Source organism: Narcine bancroftii, chromosome 6, assembly GCF_036971445.1.
Source record: "Narcine bancroftii isolate sNarBan1 chromosome 6, sNarBan1.hap1, whole genome shotgun sequence".
NCBI classification, from domain to species: domain Eukaryota; kingdom Metazoa; phylum Chordata; class Chondrichthyes; order Torpediniformes; family Narcinidae; genus Narcine; species Narcine bancroftii.
In genome coordinates, this window is record NC_091474.1 from 1,730,305 (window position 1) to 1,750,378 (window position 20,074).

Below are 20,074 nucleotides of genomic sequence, written 5' to 3' on the forward strand. Positions count from 1 at the left end.
TCAGGGTTATTTGTAATGTCGTGTAAGTACTCTGACAATAAATCTGAAATCTGAGCACATTAGAAGGTTCAAAAAGTAAATGAGCATAGTTTTAGCCTTGAGGGTATATTGATGCATGTAAGCTGGGCTCATGAAAAATGGTTTTGCTGTTATAACTAACTACAGGGATATTATTATAAGAAATAATAAATTTCTGGAAACACTGCACAAAAATTTTATAGAGAGTCATTTTGGTGTTGCCCCCTCTGATGGTGTCACCCAGTGCAGTCTGCACCCCCATCGTGAGTGATGCTCTAGTGGTTGTACAAACTGGTTTGAGTTTTTAAAATTGCATTTCAGCTTTTTACCTTTAAGTTTGATATCTACGATGAAAGAAGCCAAGCTGACAAACAGAAAATCCTTTGTACCTGGGGCTTACTGTCATGTTTGATTCTGTGAAGTAAGCCTGAAAGAAAAATCTTGCAGTAAAGTACCCTTTATCTGAAATCCTCCAAACTCTGAAACTTTTTTTGTCTATGATCCCATAAGGTAATAAGTAATAGAGTTCAGAAATGCCAGTCGGAGAACGCAATATAGTGAATGAGTGTAGATTTTTTAATAAAATGTTTACTTCAATTAATTTATGCATATGTAAATATTTGTGTTGTGAATGCATGTATCTTTAAGTCTGAGTGAATGAGTGCATTTTTAAAATGGTGGTCCAAAATCTGAAAAACACTTCTGGTCCCATGCATTTCGGTTAAGGGGTACTTCATCTATATTTAAATGATCTCAGAATAGCTTATGTTAATTGTCTGTAACGTAAGAGAAATTGAATGCTTAAATGCTAATCATTTAAGTAAAAACAATAATTAGTAAATGTACATCGAATTTTTTGGTACTTTGTTTCGTAGAGGGAATATTCAGCACTCATTACGTGATCACCCTCCTGGTCTAGATAATTTGTTTTTCAGTGAACTTGAGGTTGGTTATAATACTTTCTTATAGTAACACTTTTATTGGGAAATTAATGTACACAGATATGCCATAATTGTTTTTGTGATGGGAGGATAAAGTACTTTATTGATTCAGAACTTCAGCTACAGTAGGGGGGACCTGAAGCAGTGTAATATATGCTAAAACTATAGACACAAAAAAAACCCCAAAATACTTATACTTTTCATTCAGCACACAGAAGCAGGTAGAGCAGGAATTGGGATTTGTATTCTTTGAAAATTCCCTTCAGTGGACATTTTCTTTTCTGTATTCATACATTCTTCCTCCTCTCAGAGACTTTGCTGGTAAACCCCTATCAGGATTACCTAGTTGTAGCTCTCTCTTCAGGATCTTTTGGGTCTCTGAAAAAGTGACTCGTGAGATCATCTTCTTCATCAGCTTATGCAGGTGCTCATGGGCCTGTGGGAGCTCTCTCTCACTAGGGTGAAAATTGATAGAGGCAATAATAGAAAGGCTTGTTATGCTATGAGATAATTTCTCGGGATCTAGATAGAATGCATTCTAATTGCTGAGGGTTGAGGGCATGGAGGTAGCAGAAAAAGCCAATTCTTCCATGTAATTATTTAAAGAAACAACTGATTTAATTTGCAATTCTGCTTTCTACTCGTGGATCCACCATCTTTGCAGTGTTGCCTTGCAATTAATATAATTTCCTCATTGTATCCCTCTATTGCACTTAGTTTCCCTCTGAGAGTGTTCCTGCATTGGTTTAGAAGATAAAGAGGAGATGGAAATTTGAGAGATGTTACAGAAACAAGGCTGCATTGCGAGGAGAGCCTCTACCACCCTCTACTGGTAACATTGCAAATATTTGAACACGTAACCAACAAAACATTCCCATCTATTCAGATTCAGCAGACAAGATATTTATGTCACATTTTTCATGGAGAATCTCATGGCAAGGCAAATATAATTTTGCTACTAGCTTTAAATGTCATTACAGATTTGACTCTTTTTACCTTCCAATATATTTTGTGCTGGGGTGAACATTTCTACAACATCCGTTGTATTCTACAGACACATTAATCAGATGAGGTGCAATGTTTGTATTTGTTTCTTAATGGAAAGGAGGAATAATAAGATAGCATTAGGATTTCAATATTAATGGTGCATTTGATTACATCTATAGAGCATACAATCGTAATAGCAAGGAATGTACTGAGCAGGACAATCAATATGCTTGAATTTGACTACCTGCACTGGTAATACTGGTAAATAGTTCTGGCAGCAGATATGCCTGCATATACAAGAAATCAACTGTCACCATTTTTTTTATTTGCTAACACTGTCATTATGCATTCCAGTCTGAAAGTATGCATTCTTATTTTTAATGTTGCCATGTGATTTGACATTAAAGTGGCAGATAGTTATGTTTATATAAAGTCCATTAGGTGATTATGCATGTTCATCCACTTCAGTGCTGCAGCATTCCATTTTGGGAGATAATGGAATATCTGTACATTGTAAAATTGGGCAAAGTAGGAAAGTTATTCATTGGCAATTCATGTATCCCTTGGTTCTTGGGCTATGTATTATTGTTCATTTGCCTGCTTCAATTAATCTCCTGAGCAACAACATTTTTGATACCACTCGACTTGGCTCCATTCATGTGACATCAAACCCATCAAATAAAAGTGATACTGGTAACATTGTAACTATTTGAACACATAACCAACAATACATATATAAGGATTAAAATGACTTGTATTAGGACCTTTTCTATATGTTGTACTGATTCTGTTTCCTGTGCATTTTTCTACAATACTCATTTTTTGGAACAATTCTATTGTTGATCATGTGTTTTTTGTTAAGATTATATTTGTTTTGCTACCACTATTTCACTTGACATTTCAAAGGCGATTTAGCATTTTCGTAAAAAGATATTTGATCTACAAGTTCAGAAATGACCATTTTAATTCAGGCATTCGTTTAAATGTACAAAAAATTTCCAGGGTGGTTTCATGTTAACCAAATATTGAGATTGAGTTGACAAAGATGGAGGGAGTATATGGAACTAAAAACTTGGCCAAAGAGGTGTGTTTGAAAGAGGTTCCTAGATGAGGAGTGAGGGAAGAACATCTGGGGTGCTCAGATTCTGGAACCAAGGCTGAGAAAAAATGGAAAGACATTTGGAAAATGAAGCTAAAGAATTTAATATCGATGTGAAGAAGCAGTAGGGACTTGAAATGGATTAGAATTTTACATTTCAAGCATTAAAGCAGTTCACAGATTGAAAATTAATGAATGTGTGAATAATCCCAAAATATTTTTCTATATTTATTTTAAGTTATTACATATCTTTGTATATATGTGATTATTACATTTCAAGAATCCCATTGCAGGATAACATGTAAATGGGAAAGTGGAAATGACTCAAGATTGAACCTAGGAGGACTCCGTAAGTAGAATTCAAGTAGTCTGCCGTCTACTGAGCACCAGATACTGCTGCTGCCACCCCTCCCAGCTCCAGCAACCTGGGTTCAATCCTGACCTCTGATGTCTGTGTGAAGTTTTTTAAAATTTAAATTAATTTAAATAAATAAATAAATGTAGACATTCAGCACAGTAACTGGCCCTTTTGGCCTATGAGCCCTTGCTGCCCAATTATACCCAATTGACCTAGAACCCCTGACACATTTTGAAAGGTGGGAGGAAACCAGAGCACCCAGAGGAAACCCATGCAGACAATGGGAGAATGTTCAAACTCCTCACAGACAGCGTGGGATTTGAACCACACATTAGGCCTGATAGCTAGCACTGTAACAGCGTTGCACTAACTTCTACGCTAACTATTTAAAAGTTCTTCCTGTTTCCTTGTGGGCATTATGGTTTCCTTCCTCACCACATAGAGATGTTGCTTGTAACTTATCTCCATTGTTGATGGGTGATAAGAGAATCAGTATGGTATTAATGGCATGTGAGATAAAATAGGTTACAGGGAAAAAGTGGCTGAATGTAATTGTTAGATTTGCTCTGAATGTCAGGCCAAATGTTGTAAGGAAACATGTGGCTATCAGGAGAACATGACCTAGCTCTAACGGATAAAATGAACTCAGATCATAACAGAAAGTAACAATTTTTATCCAATGGCTATCAGGCACTTGAATCTCCACTTAATACCTGAACCATAAGCGATGAAGGGATCATCAAACTACCTGCCTGCACTATTGAAATACCACTTTTGTTCTGATATGAACAGAAACTATGAATATTTATTTTTCTATTTATTCTGTCTTTCAACACTGGGGTGATTTACCATATTTTCATGCATATAACACACACAAAATCATAAATTGTGTGTAAAATAAATAAATAAATAGTTTTTTTAATAATCCACACACACATATAATGTGAGGGTGGAGTATTCTAAATTCCGACAGGCAAAAGCAATTTGCATTTAAATGGGACATGAGATAAAACCGTATCTGCCACAGTTAATCTTCCACAATTAACACCCAGCCAACTCCCCCCACCCCCCCTCCCCACAGTGGTGTTGATTGCTCATTATATAGATGATATCCTGCTGCAACACATTAACAAACTTTTGCAGAGGAATCAATTAAATAGATCGAAGACCATCTTCAGGGTTGAGCAGGATTTTAATTCTAATGTTGTCTCAAATCAGAGGCACTTGATATGTTAATCTCCTCCCTCAAGGTCGAGACTGGCCAAATAACATTGATAAGGTGCAATGCCCTAGCTAGAATGTCCTGGTTGTAGGAATGCCATGGCATTCATTACAAATTTCCCACACCCTCTATATTATTGTGCATGCTCTTTCATACTATTACATTCTCATGCACACTATAATGTTTCCCTCCTCCTTTGGTTTGGCTTCACGGACGAAGATTTATGGAGGGGTAAATGTCCACGTCAGCTACAGGCTCGTTTGTGGCAGACAAGTCCGACGCGGGACAGGCAGGCACGGTTGCAGCGGTTGCAAGGGAAAATTGGTGGGTTGGGATTGGGTGTTGGGTTTTTCCTCCTTTGTCTTTTGTCAGTGAGGTGGGCTCTGCGGTCTTCTTCAAAGGAGGTTGCTGCCCGCCGAACTGTGAGGTGCCAAGATGCACGGTTGGAGGCAATATCAGCCCACTGGCGGGGGTCAATGTGGCAGGCACCAAGAGATTTCTTTAGGCAGTCCTTGTACCTCTTCTTTGGTGCACCTCTGTCATGGTGGCCAGTGGAGAGCTCGCCATAGAACACGATCTTGGGGAGGCGATGGTCCTCCATTCTTGAGACGTGACCCACCCAGCGCAGTTGGATTTTCAGCAGCGTGGATTCGATGCTGTCGGCCTCCACACTCCCTATAAATTGCCAGTGCATCTTTCTCACAGCTGCTATTAATTGTGTGCGTTCTTCAATACCGCTATTATATTCCCATGTTCACTAATATTCACACACTCACTATAGATTGCCAGTTCAACTTCCCATGCTTACTACTAATCGTGTGCACTCTTTCAACATGTAAAAATATTCTTGTATAACGCACACATGCATATAATGCACCGGGGTGGGGGGTGGGGGGTACCCAGTTAGTAAAAATAAAAATACAATAATTTATTTTATTGTAGTTGATCTATCTTATGCACCAGTCTCATCAAGTGACCTTCAATGTTAGTCATAATCAAAATTTACCACTTTGTTTCCCAAAAGACCTTCCTGACACAGGTCAATCCACCAAAAAGGCCCGGTCATTCACAGGGCATGCTTTGCTCTGAATTCCACAAAATGGCTGGCCACGAGCTACTTCAAAAAGCTACTCTCTCTTTAGCCATCAGAATGGTTCTCCCCAGAAAAATCACAATATCTTTGCAAATGTATTGAATCTGGAACTGACTATGGCAAACTTTCCCTCAGTTCTTGCAATGTATTGAATTGTCACTGGGCTGTGGCTCGTGTGAAATGTTAACTGTGGCTATTCTATTCCTCCTGTCTATACTATCCCTTACAGTGATGACCCTATTTTACTAAAATGGGAGCTTGTAATAGATGAGAAAGTTTTATCATCTGGGAATGAATAGCTTGATTATTAAGTATGAGGCTGTAATGGGGGTCTTATAAGAGTGGAGCAAAGGTATCAAAGGCAGGGCTAAGAGACTGATTGAAACAAATCAAGTTATAATAAACAATTCAACTGCTTCCATTAGTTGAATTGTAATAATTGACATTCTTTTTTGTCATTTATGTTTGGACTAGAAAATAATTCCACTATTTTTTCATTTAAAAAATAGAGCAAAAAATATAGCAGAATATAGCTACATGAACATTTCAAACAAATTGTTTTTTTAAATATTTCTAAAACTCTAGACTAGACTTGTCTAACTCTGGACAGTTAAATTTTAACTTGGAGGCTATGTTTGGATGTACAATTCGCCAAGAAACATATCAGTTACGTAGTAATAAAGAATACTAGAGCAGGCCTTTTGCATGTTTAAATGCAAAGAAAACAATGCTCATATTCAGAGTAAAACTTAGTTTTAAATCTCCATTGGTTATGACAACAGTATCTTTCTTTCTACAGTCTCCAGCCCTTCTCTGCTAAGCATGTGACAAACATTTGGTACAATTTGCAAAGAAAGCTGTAATTGTTTTGTTAGTCTCTGCAAGCCAGCAAAGGACAGGGGTTTCACAAAATTACCATGTTCTACACCATAGAATGTTTAAGACAATTTGCTGAAAATGGTGATCAAGTGGAAAAAAATCCTTTGCCTATATAATAAAACGTCATAGGTATGTAAATACACTTCTACTATTTTAATGCTGAACAATCACACCAAGTCATCTTCAAGCTTGCTTTAAGTTAGATCTCAAGGAAAGCTTAGAAAGAGCTGTTTGTGAGTGCCTGGGAGTTGATCTAACTTGATAATTGTTCCACATTTTCATTTGCTTACCATAATTTATGTAGGAAGAATTGCAAGGTAAAGTTATTTATTTTTTATATCAATATATTTTAATAAGTACTTATCATGTGTGAGTGCTTTTTGAGGCCTGCAGAAAAATATTTTGTATTAAGCTAAAGAAAGTAGAAAGACGATTGAAAAATCTTTCTATTATATCCTGTAGCTTTTGCTGTTTATACACATTAACACTCAACATTGCAAATCAGTAGAATATTGAAGATTTAATGTGAAAGTTAAAATATGGAAAGGCTCAATGGTTATTTTGTTTATTCATTAAACATGATGAAAGACATGTGAATTTACTTATCATATTAATAAATACAAAACAGATAACTGTAAATGAAAAATATGGATTATACTACCATGGGCTATTTTTCTATTCACATTTTATTCTAGCATTATCCTATTGACCACACAATTTTTTTATTTTCAGGTATCAGCATCAGGTTTCATTTTTACTGGATGGTAATCTGCCTTGAATCTGCACAATTAGAGGGGGCTGAAGAGAAACTGTCTCCAATGGTAAAAGAGTAGGTAATCAGAGGATATTCAACAGTAGCATTCAGTTTAATGCTTGAAGAGAAGGACTTGCAGGACAATGAGGAAGAGCAGGTAACTTGATCAGCGCACTGACCCAGATACTAACTCTACTGTGTACCATAAAGAGAAACATAAAGGTCATACCTAATGCATCAACTTTCTCAAGATGTCTGTTCAATAACACTGGAAACAAATGGTTTCAAAAGGTTTGCTTCCTGAAATAGAATAAGGATTATGATAGACAACTTCAAGCTGGACACGAAGATAATTTCAGATTTGTATTACGTTCAACCTACTGAGTTCCTTCAGAGTCCATCAGATCGTTTTCTTCTCCAAATTGATGCTAGCGGATACTTGTGTAAATCAATTTGTGATTGCTGTGTAACTCCAGATTCCGCATCTGCAGTATCTTTTGTCTCTGTCTTCTGTTCATAGAGTGTCGATTCTTTCTGTAATTGGGTTTCCAGGCTTTCCGTCAGGGCTACCTGTAGCTTCTTTCATCACACTCAGAAATTCCACTGATAATGCTGCACTTACTGGAGGGGCACTGTATATTTAGTGGATAGGAAAAGGCATAGAAGATAGGCAACAATACTTTATGCAAGAGCGATGAGTCTTCTTATGTTTTTGGATTGATTCAATGGAGAAGTGTAGTTTGGAACATTGTTCTTGTGTACAGTAAAACCCCTGTTATCCAGAATTCAAGCAACTAGCAAAAAATGTAAAAAAATACAGAAGTTTAAAATTGGAGAACCTTGCCGTTAATTCTTCAGTCATGCCACATACAATCTCAACCAAATGGAAAATTTACTTATCTGTCATCTACCAATCCCCATAGGTGCCAATGGTCAGGTAGCTGCTGAGTTGATCAGGAACAGGAAAGGTAAGATGGAACTGTGGTGGTACAAGGAATTACTGTCTTTATATACACATGAGATGACAGAGCTGGTGACAAACAAGCATCTAATAGTCATATATACAGAACTTAAGGATGTGGGTAGCCATTGCCCTAAATTTGTTCAAAAACCATGCAGATTTACAACTCTATTTGAGAGAGGAAGTTGCATGTGGGTATGGTGTATGCAGACATTCAGAAGGCTTTTGAAAACCCTACACAGGAGGCTGGTCCACAAATTTAGAGAATGAAGACTGGGAGTTACATGGATTGAGATTTAGTTATTGGACAAAATCAAAGAACAATTACAGAATTCACTTCAGGAATAGATTTGATCTTGTAGTTAAGTGCTATTTTTCCTGGCATCATGTCACCTATATTCAAGTAGGCATTAAAAAAAAATCTAATTCCCTAATGTACCGAGAAATCTCAATACCCAAACTCTATCATTCTAATTGAACTCGTTTTCCTTGTTTTTCGCATCTTGACGCTTGCCCTGCCCAAACTCCCTTTCCTCTCCTTTTGCTTCCAAATTGGGCTGAACACAATTTAACCACATCCTGAGACTCCCACACATTACCATTTCCATTGCTGTGTGTCGAGGTGAGGATCATGTTGTTTTACAGCCTGTTTCATAATTTATATTTAATTGAACCCCTATGACCTGTTTCTGCAGTGCATCCTCCCCTGCAGGAATTAACCGTTCCATTTCCGGAAGCATTGAGCTAGTCAGGCGGTATCTGTGGAAAATACCTTTCACCAAATTCCTTGCCATTCTTTCCTTATCACCTCTAGTCTATTGAGTTGAATAATTTGTTGCATCTTGAATTGTCCACAGTAGAGACAGGAAGTGAAAAATAAAAGATGGTTGCATACAGATAAACAGCATATCCATCCTCTATTATATTCTCATAAAGGTTATTTCCACACCTACAGGATAAAATTGACGCAACAGATACTCCAAATGATCTGTACATTGCTTTGGAGGGCTTAATTATCTTGCAATATTCTTGTTTCAATTAAGCCTCCACAGTTGAAAAAAGTACCAGAGCAGTAAAAGGGCAACTGTTGGGCATTGTAACGTAGATAAAAGCTCACACTCGACTGGAGGGAGAACTAACACTTTTATTAGCTTATAATACAGGTAGGGTTCATGAACAGACTTCAGAGGGGTTCTGGGTTTAGGTGGGAAATCTGGGTTATATACGGGCCCTCGTGGGAGGAGCCGGGAGGCGGAACCAGACTTCTAGTGAATCCCAGTTCACTACAGGCATGTAGCACAATTTGTGATCTAAATAAGACTTCCATTCCTATTTGGAACATTTTGATTGGTGATTAGTTGCAGATATGAAAAAAGCAGATATGTTTCTCATGATGTATGACTTTTTAACTTGGATGAACTTGACTTGGGCAGAACTCACGTAAAACTTCCTGGAGCATTAGCTTGGGCTTGAAGTGCTTTGACAATTCTCATTGGTGAACATTTCACATTTCATCAAGAGGAAGTAGAAGGTCTTACCGATAACGACAACAAGCTATCAAGTATTGAACCCACCTGCATTGAATTCGTCCATCGTTATTTAATGAAGATCTACCGGGACCAGTGCCTGAAGAGGGCGCACAAAATCAGGGAACCGGTGCGGACTTGAAAGGCCAACATGGCCTGTTTCCACTCCGTAAATGGTTATATGGTTATAACATTATTGTATTGAAGTGGCTGGCAAGTTTCTGTGCTTTTGCTGATTCCCTTGATGATGATCCCCAGCATCTGTTTCTCTGTTATCTCCATGGAGAAACTGATCACAGTTGCTCTCACATGACTTTTATTTTAGTCTGTGCTATTGCAAGATTGCAGATAAGTTGATGTGGCATTATAATCCAACAAGAAGTGCTGCACCAGGAGTTCACGCAGCACTTTGAGCCCCGTAGTGGGCCTCCTCCAATTTCTTAGGAAACACAGGTGCTCAGAAGCACAGTTTTCAATCAATCGTCACTCAAAACATGTATATTTCCCTTATAGTGGAAACTACCAATAAGTTTCCTGCAGGAAATCTGCCAGAATTGTGGTAAAATAGGTCACTTCTGAGAGTATGTCAAAGTGCACAGATTATGATTGACACGAAATGGGCACTGAACAAGAGAGAGCAATTTGTCATGTTAATTCACCACACAATTTAAGGGAATAGAGATAGAATTTACCTATAACCATATAACCACTTACAGCACAGAATAGGCCAGTTCGGCCCTACTAGTCCATGCCGTAACAAATCCCCATCCTCCTAGTCCCACTGACCAGCACCCGGTCCATACCCCTCCAGTCCTCTCCTCTCCATGTAACTATCCAGTCTTTCCTTAAATGTAACCAATGATCCCGCCTCAACCACATCTGTTGGAAGCTCATTCCACATCCCTACCACCCTTTGCGTAAAGAAATTTCCCCTCATGTTCCCCTTATAATTTTCCCCCTTCAATCTTAAACCATGCCCTCTAGTTTGAATCTTCCCCACTCTTAATTGAAAAAGCCTATCCACGTTTACTCTGTCTGTCCCTTTTAAAATCTTAAACACCTCTATCAAGTCCCCTCTCAATCTTCAACGCTCCAGAGAAAAAAGCCCCAGTCTGCACAGCCTTTCCCTGTAACTCAAACCTTGAAATCCTGTCAACATTCTCGTGAACCTTCTCTGCACTCTCTCTATTTTGTTTATATCTTTCCTATAATTTGGTGACCAAAACTGTACACAGAACTCCAAATTTGGCCTCACCAATGCCTTGTACAATTTCATCATAACCTCCCTACTCTTGAATTCAATTTATGAAGGCCAACATTCCAAATGCCTTCTTCACCACACCATCTACCTGAATATCAGCCTTGAGGGTACTATTTACCACAACTCCTAAATCCCTTTGTTGCTCTGCACATCTCAATAGCCTACCATTTAATGCATATGACCTATTTAGATTTGCCTTTCCAAAATGGAACACCTCACACTTATCTGTATTAAATTCCATCAGCCATTTCTCAGCCCACACCTCCAGCCTTCCTAAATCACCTTTTAATCTACAGTAATCTTCCTCACTGTCCACACCATCAATCTTTGTATCATCCGCAAACTTGCTTATCCAATTCTCCACCCCTACTTCCAGATTGTTAATATATATAACAAACAATAGTGGACCCAGGACCGATCCCTGAGGAACTCCACTAGTCACCGGCCTCCAATTGGACAAACAATTTTCTACCACTACTCTCTGACACCTCCCATCCAACCATTGCTGAATCCATTTCACTACCTCCTCATTTATACCTAATGCCTCCACCTTTTTTCCTAACCTCCTGTGGGGAACTTTGTCAAAAGCTTTACTAAAGTCTAAATAGACAACATCCACAGCTTTCCCTTCATCAACCTTTTTTGTAATCCCCTCGAAGAACTCAATCAGGTTTGTCAAGCATGATCCACCCCTGACAAAACCATGCTGATTACACCCTGGCAATCCCTGTATCTCCAAATATTTGTAAATACCATCCCTCAGAACACTTTCCATCAACTTGCCCACCACAGATGTCAGACTCACGGGCCTATAATTCCAGGTTTACATTTAGACCCTTTCTTAAACAGCGGAACCACATGCGCCACCCTCCAATCCTATGGCACTACCCCCGTGGCCAGTGACATCCTAAATATCTCTGTTAATGGCCCCACTATCTGTCCACTAGCCTCCCTGAGTGTCCTTGGGAATATTTTGTCCAGTCCCAGAGATTTATCCACCTTTATCTTTTTCAACACAGCCATCACTGCCTCCTCAGTTATCCTTATATGCTTCATGACCTCCCCACTATTTTTCTTTACTTCAACTGGTTCAACATTTTTTTCCCTAGTGAATACCGAGGCAAAGAAATCATTCAAAATTTCCCCCATTTCCTCTGACCTCATTATCTACAAGGGGTCCAATTTTATCCCTCACTAATCTTTTACTTTTTATGTACTTATAGAAACCCTTTGGATTTATTTTTACTCTGTCTGCCAAAGCCTCTTCGTGCCTTTTTTTGGCCTTTCTAATTTCTTTCTTAAGATTCCTTCTACACTCCTTGTCGTCCTTCAAATTGTCAGCTCCCTGTTCTTTATACCTCTTGCACACCTCCCTTTTTCTCCTAACCAAATTTCCAATATTCCTCGAAAACCAAGCCTCCCTATGACTTCCAGCCTTTCCTTTGATCCTCACTGGGACATAACTACTCTGTACCCTCAATAAGTCTGAGACTTTTTAATGATTCATCTCCATATGTAGTTAGTATGGTTATCTGTCTTCCTTTCAGATGTAAAACTCTTGATCGCTTTCACTTCCAAATTCGTGACATCATGTGGGAGAAATTATGTTCAAGAAGCACTGAATAGAATAAGCAAATGAGGTACTTGCAGAGCATAGAAACTGTAAGAGAATACTAAAGAAGGAAATCAGGTCAGCAAAACGAAGGCATGAGGGGGCTTTGGCAGATAATGTAAAGGTAAATGTGAAGGGGTTCTACAAGTGTGTTAAGAGTAAGAGGATAACAAGGGACAAAATTGGTCCCCTAGAGGAGCAGTGTGTTCAACTGTGTGTGGAGCCTCATGAAATGGGGAAGTACTTAAACTGTTTTTTGCATCAGTATTTACTCAGGAAACTGGCAAAGTGCATTCAGATGGAAGGGAAACAAATAGAAGTGTTATGAAACTTGGAGATTAAGGAGGAGGAGGAGGTGATTGCTGCCTTACAGCGAATAAAGGTAGACAAATTCCCTGGGCTGGATATGATATTCCCTCAGACCTTGAGAGAGATGAGCATTGAAATTGCAGGGGCCCTGACAGATATATTCAAAATGTCCTTAGCCACAGGAGAGGTGCCAGAGGATTGAAGAGTAGTTCAAGTTGTCCCACTGTTTAAGGACGGCGTCAAGAGTAAACAGGTTACAGCCTGACGTCAGTAGTAGGTAAATTATTGGAAGGAATTCTGAGAGATGGGATGTATAGGAATTTGGACAACCATAGGCAGATTAAGCATAGCTTTGTGCATGGTAGGTCATGTTTAATAAATCTTGTAGAGTATTTTGAGGAAGTTACTGATGTGCCAGATAATGAAGAGATCAAATGCAATGTAGTTAAACACGTATCATGGCTTTTATTAGTAGAAACTCAGTAGTACAATAATGAACGATAATGGGTGCGTACAGTTAAGGGGAATGCCCTTTGTGGTAGAGATAATACACGTCCAATGTTAGTAGTGCAGACTAAGCATAGTGAGAGATTGACAGCATGACACAGGTTTACCACAGTTACCAAGTAGATGAAGGAAAGGCTGTAAATATTGACTATATGGCCTTCGACAAGGTCCCACATGGGACATTCGTTCAGAAGGTTGAGATACTAGATAAAGATAGAGGGGTTGTAAACTGGATTTGCAATTGGCTGTGTGGGAGAAAACAGAGAGTGATAATGGTTGGTTGTTTCTTAGACTGGAGGCCTGTGACAAGTGGTGTGCCTGAGGGATCTATGTTGGAACCATTATTGTTGTCTATATCAATGTTCTGGTTGATAATATGGTAAATTGGATCAGCAAATTTACTGATGACACAAAGTTAGGAAGTGTAGAGGATAGTGAGGAAGATTTTCAAAGCTTGCAGAGGGATCTGGATCAACTGGGAGAATGGGATAGTAAATGGATGATGGAGTTTAATGCAGACAAGTGTGAGGTTTTGCATTTTGGAAGAGCAAATCTAGGAAGGATGCACACTAAATGGAAGCTAACTGAGGAGGGCAGAGGAGCAGAGAGACCTGATATACAGGTACATTGTTCCCTAAAGGTGGTGCCGCATATGGACAGGATTGTAAATAAAGCTTTTGGCATCTTGGCCTTTATAAATCAAAGTATTGAATATAGGAGTTGGGAAGTTATGTTGAAGTTTACAAGACATTGGTGAGGCCAAATTTGGAATATTGTGCAGTTCTGTTCACCTAACTACAGGAAGAATATCAATAAGATTGAAAGAATGCAGAGAAGATTTACTAGGATGTTGCCGCTCTTCCGGAGTTGAGTTACAGGGAAAGATTAAACAGATTAGGACTTTATTCCTTGGAGCCCAAGAAGAATAAGGGGAGATTTGATAGAGGTTTACAAAATTATGAAGGGTATAGACTGTGTAAATGTGAGTAGGCTCGTTCCACTGAGATTAGGAGAGATAAATACGAGAGGACATGGGTTTAGGGTGAAAGGGGAAAGGTTTTGGGGAACATTAGGGGGAATTCCTTCACCCAGAGAGTGGTGGGAGTATGGAATGAGCTGCCAACTGATGTGGTGGGTGAGGACTCAATCTTGAGTTTTAAGAATAAATTGGATAGATACATGGATGATAGAGGACTGGAGGGTTATAGAATGGGAGCAGGTTATTGGTTCTAGCTGAACAATGTTCGGTACAGACTAGAAGGGCTGAATGACCTGTTTTCTGTAGTGTTTTATGGTTCTAAAAATGTTTTTGCAAATATTCGTAAAGACAAAGATTTAACTCACTGGTCAATATCAAGCCTATCTTGACCATATTTGGTCCAAAATCAGCTATACCAACCCTTGCAGCCAAAAGAGTGCAGTGCTGGATTTGACCTTGTTGCCTGTGACAACAAAATTAAGTGCAGATGTTTGCAGCTCTAAACAGGCCATTTGGCCATCAATTCTGCGCAGGCCATCAACCACCCATTTAGGCTAATCTATTCATCATGCCACTTTTTCTCCACTCATCTATGGATTAAGGGCAATTTTTTATGGGAAATTAACTGACTAATCAGCATGTCTTTGGGATGTGGGCAAAAACCAGAACACCCAAAGAAAGCCCATGAGGTCAGAGGGATAATGTTCAACTCATTTGGCAGAGCAGTTAGCCCAATGCATTTACAGTGCCAGCGATCGGGACCAGGGTTCAAATCCCACTCTGTCTGTAAGGAGTTGCTATGTTCACCCTGTGTCTGTGTGGATTTTCCCCAGGGACTCTAGTTTCCTCCCATCATTTGAAACGTACCAGTGGCGTAGGTTAATTGGGTATAAATTGGGCAGCATGGGTTCGTGGGCTGAAATGATCTGTACTGTGCTGTATATCTTAAATTTAAAAATAAATTCAAATAGCCAGAACCTGAATGAAGATTGAACACAGGTTTCTGACTCAATGTGGCAACAGCTCTAATACCTGTGCTCTGCTATTCAGAACCCTCATGAGGGTTTGGACAAAATCGGATTCTTGGTCCATTCCTTCCTCCTAATGTTGACTTAAATCTGCGTTGCATCCTGGAAAACACTTCATCTGGTGATTAAATGAACGCATGCAGAGTTTCTTTTTAAAAGCCATCTTTTTACAGTAAAAACTCTGGTACCCGGCACTTATAGGGATTGGAATAGGCCAGATAAATGTATTTTATGGCTAACTAATACACTTGGAAAAGTGCAGAGAACAAAACAAAGGACTCTACATCACCTTTGTTGACCTCACCAAAGCCTTAGACACCGTGAGTAGGAAAGGGCTTTGGCAAATACTAGAGCGCCTCGGATGCCCCCCAAAGTTCCTCAACCTGGTTATCCAACTGCACAAAAACCAACAAGGTCGGGTCAGATACAGCAACGAGCTCTCTGAACCCTTCTCCATTAACAGTGGCATGAAGCAAGGCTGTGTTCTCGCACCAACCCTCTTTTCAATCTTCTTCAGCATGATGCTGAAACAAGCCATGAAAGACCTCAAAAATGAAGACGCTGTTTACATCCGGTACCGCACGGATGGTAGTCTCTTCAATCTGAGGCGCCTGTAAGCTCACACCAAGACACAAAAGCAACTTGTCCATGAACTACTCTTTGCAGATGATGCCGCTTTAGTTGCCCATTCAGAGCCAGCTCTTCAGCGCTTGACGTCCTGTTTTGCGAAAACTGCCAAAATGTTTGGCCTGGAAGTCAGCCTGAAGAAAACCGAGGTCCTCCATCAGCCAGCTCCCCACCATGACTACCAGCCTCCCCCACATCTCCATTGGGCACACAAAACTCAAAACGGTCAACCAGTTTACCTATCTCGGCTGCACCATTTCATTGGATGCAAGGATCGACAACGAGATAGACAACAGACTCGCCAAGGCAAATAGTGCCTTTGGAAGACTACACAAAAGAGTCTGGAAAAACAACCAACTGAAAAACCTCACAAAGATTAGCGTATACAGAGCCGTTGTCATACCTACACTCCTGTTCGGCTCTGAATCATGGGTCCTCTACCGGCATCACCTACGGCTCCTAGAATGCTTCCACCAGCGTTGTCTCCGCTCCATCCTCAACATTCATTGGAGTGACTTCATCACCAACATCGAAATACTCGAGATAGCAGAGGCCGACAGCATTGAATCCACGCTGCTGAAGATCCAACTGCGCTGGGTGGGTCACGTCTCCAGAATGGAGGACCATTACCTTCCCAAGATAGTGTTATATGGTGAGCTCTCAACTGGCCACCGAGACAGAGCTGCACCAAAGAAGAGGTACAAGGACTGCCTAAAGAAATCTCTTGGTGCCTGCCACATTGACCACCGCCAGTGGGTTGATATCGCCTCAAACCGTGCATCTTGGCGCCTCACAGTTTGGCAGGCAGCATCCTCCTTTGAAGAAGACCGCAGAGCCCACTTCACTGACAAGAGACAAAGGAGGAAAAATTCAACACCCAACCCCAACCCACCAATTTTCCCTTGCAACCGCTGCAATCGTGTCTGCCTGTCCCGCATCGGACTTGTCAGCCACAAACGAGCCTGCAGCTGACGTGGACAGTACCCCTCCATTAATCTTCGTCCTCGAAGCCAAGCCAAAGAAGAATACACTTGGATGATAAACAGTTTAAAAGACAGATAATATACTGTACTTGCACTGAAAAAACTTAACTTGCATGAATATATAAACCTTAAAGCATTTTACTTTATTTACATTCAAATTCTTTAAAAATATTTAACTGTCACTACATCTGCAGGTCCATCCCACCCCCTCTCCCCCCAAGTTCACAGATAAAGCCTCTAAGGAGAAGGAGACATTTTAAAAGAGTCATCGGACAGCAAGCAGCATCAGTCAGCTTTTCATTCTGGGCAACGCCATTGCTGTTTCACACAACTTTATTTAAACAGCTTCTACAAGCAAAGGCCGACCAAGGCCCTCCGCTGGCTGAATATTTGCTCCCATCTTCACCAAAGGTTTATGTGTTACTCCAGAGAACATTTCCTTTTACAATCTTAAACTTACATATTTTTTCCTACTATTTTATTCTTATTTAGTTTATATTTTAAATTTATTTTTCTAGATTATTTTTGTTGGTTGCTTGAGGCTACAGTTGCTTGAATTCTGGATAGCAGGGGTTTTACTGTGCTTGGATGACCTTGCTCAAGCCCAATTTGTCCTCTGCTGTTTCCAAACTTCAATTGTTGCAATTGGGAGTTCAAGATGAGTTGACTAGACCTGTCCAGCATTTCCTACTTCTGAACAAAATCCACTTGAGAGACCGAATCTTTGACAATCTGATCATGTTTTTTTTTAAATTGTATAGCAAGTTCTGGAGATCAGTTTAATCCCCTGAATCTATTCTAGCATTGTACAGTCTACTTTAGCCAAAGATGTATAACATTTATATGCTGTATTAATTAGTAGTTTTTACCTGTGGACCTTTGTTAAAGAAGGTGTGTAGTATATTGAAATAAAGCATGAAAATCTGCCGACACCGTGGTTGAAGTAAAAGCACAATGCTGGACAAACTCAGCAGGCCAAACAGTGTACTTTATATAAAAAAGATTAAGATATACAACGGTTCAAGCTTGAGCCCTTCTTCAAGGTATGGACAAAATGTGGGCAGGCGCCTGAATAAAATGATAGGGGGGAGGAGCACAGACCCTCAGGCTAGGTGGAGAAGGGAGAGAGGACACACCAGCAAACAAGGGGATAGCTCTAAGAATGGAGAGGGAAGGGGCTGGAAAGCTAGAGGAAAGAAGACAGAGGAATGGAGAAGAGAGAGGAAGAACAGGGAGTAGGCTAGCAGAAATTGAGGTCAATGCCTGGAGAGTGCTGAAACAAAACATTAGGTGTATCTCCCTCAATTTTTGAGTGGTCTTGGTTTGGCAGTACATGAAGCCATGGACAGACATGTCAGCGGAGGAGTGGGGCACAGAATTGAAATAGTTGGCCACTGAGAGATCTCTGTCACTGATGCAGACAGAGCAAAGATGCTCAGTGAAGCGATCTCCTAGTCTGCATCCAGTCTTTCCGATGAGAAGAAAGCCACAACAGGAGCATCAGATCCATTAGATGAATCCAGCAGATACACAAGTGAAGTGTTGCTTCACTTGGAAGGACTGTTTATGGCCCTGAATGGTGGTGAAGGAGGAGCTAAGGGTGCAAACATTGCACTTCCTGTTTCTTTAGGGGAAGGTGTCAAGGAGGCATTTAATAGGAAGAGATGAATAGATGAGGGAGTCATGGAGGGAGCGGTAACTATGGAAGGTGGAGAGGGAAGATGTGTCTGATAATTGGATCATGTTTTAAATGGCAGAAATCACAGAGGATAATGTGTTGGATGTGGAGGCTGGTGGGGTGATAGGTGAAGATGAGGGGAATCCAGTTTTTGCCTGGGGAAGAGGGGGCCATGGTAGAGGGGGCCAGGGCAGATGAGCGGGAAATGGAGGAGATGTGGATGAGTTAAGGTGGTGGAGGGGAAGCCACATTTTAGGAAGAAGGAAGAAATTTCAGATGATCTGGACTGGAGAAGGGAGAGAGGACACACCAGCAAACAAGAATGTAAGAGGAATCTTAAGAGAGGAATTAGGAAAGCTAAAAGAAGGTACGAGAAAACTATGGCAAGCAGGGTGAAAACTAATCCAAAAGAGTTCTACAAATATGTTAATGGTAAGAGGAAAGCTAGAGACAAAATTGGTCCCTTAGAAAATCAGAGTGGAAAACTGTGTGTGGAACCTAGAGAAATGGGGGAGATATTGAACAGTTTCTTTTCTTTGGTATTCACTAAGGAGAAGGATATTGGGAGATGTGGGATAAAAAAAGCAAATTGGGTAAATATGGGGAATATAGAGATTACAAAAGGTGTAGTTTTAAGGCTTTTGAAGAATATAAAGGTGGATAAGTCTCTGGGACCAGACGGGATCTTCCCCAGGACATTGAGAGAAGTGAAGGAGGAAATAGCAGAGGCTCTGGCGGTAATTTTTCAAATGTCATTAGATATGGGGATAGTGCCGGAGGATTGGCGCATTGCGCATGTGGTTCCGTTATTTAAAAAGGGTTCAAGGAGGAAGCCTGGCAACTATCGGCCTGTAAGTTTGACGTCTGTGGTAGGTAAATTAATGGAGAAAATTCTTAGAGATAGTACTTATAAACATCTGGATAGACAGGGTCTGATCAGGAGCACTCAACATGGATTTGTGGGAGGAAGGTCATGTTTGACCAATCTGATTGAATTTTTTGAAGAGGTGACTAGGAATGTGGATGAGGGTAGCGCAGTGGATGTTGTCTATATGGACTTCAGTAAGGCCTTCGATAAGGTACCACATGGAAGGTTAGTTAGGAAGGTGCAGTCTTTAGGTATAAATTTTGAGATAGTCAAATGGATTGAACATTGGCTGAAAGGGAGAGGCCAGAGAGTGGTAGTGGATAATTGTCTGTCAGGTTGGAGGCTGGTGACCAGTGGTGTGCCTCAAGGATCTGTATTGGGCCC

The 20,074-nt window shown here is 40.2% G+C and overlaps 1 protein-coding gene across 11 annotated transcripts in view; it reads left to right on the plus strand.

Moving 5' to 3' along the window:
- ripor3 (RIPOR family member 3) overlaps positions 1-20,074 on the plus strand; it is a 186,002-nt gene that overhangs the window by 35,772 nt on the left and 130,156 nt on the right. For 6 of the 11 annotated variants that reach the window (XM_069883659.1, XM_069883644.1, XM_069883646.1 and 3 more), the window contains 3 exons: positions 1,677-1,791; positions 3,339-3,394; positions 7,330-7,508. The gene's annotated coding sequence lies outside the window, so the exon portion shown is untranslated. Of the gene's footprint in view, positions 1-1,676; positions 1,792-3,338; positions 3,395-6,575; positions 6,727-7,329; positions 7,509-20,074 lie in introns of those variants that run through there. The other 5 variants (XM_069883647.1, XM_069883649.1, XM_069883653.1 and 2 more) reach the window with 3 other exon arrangements.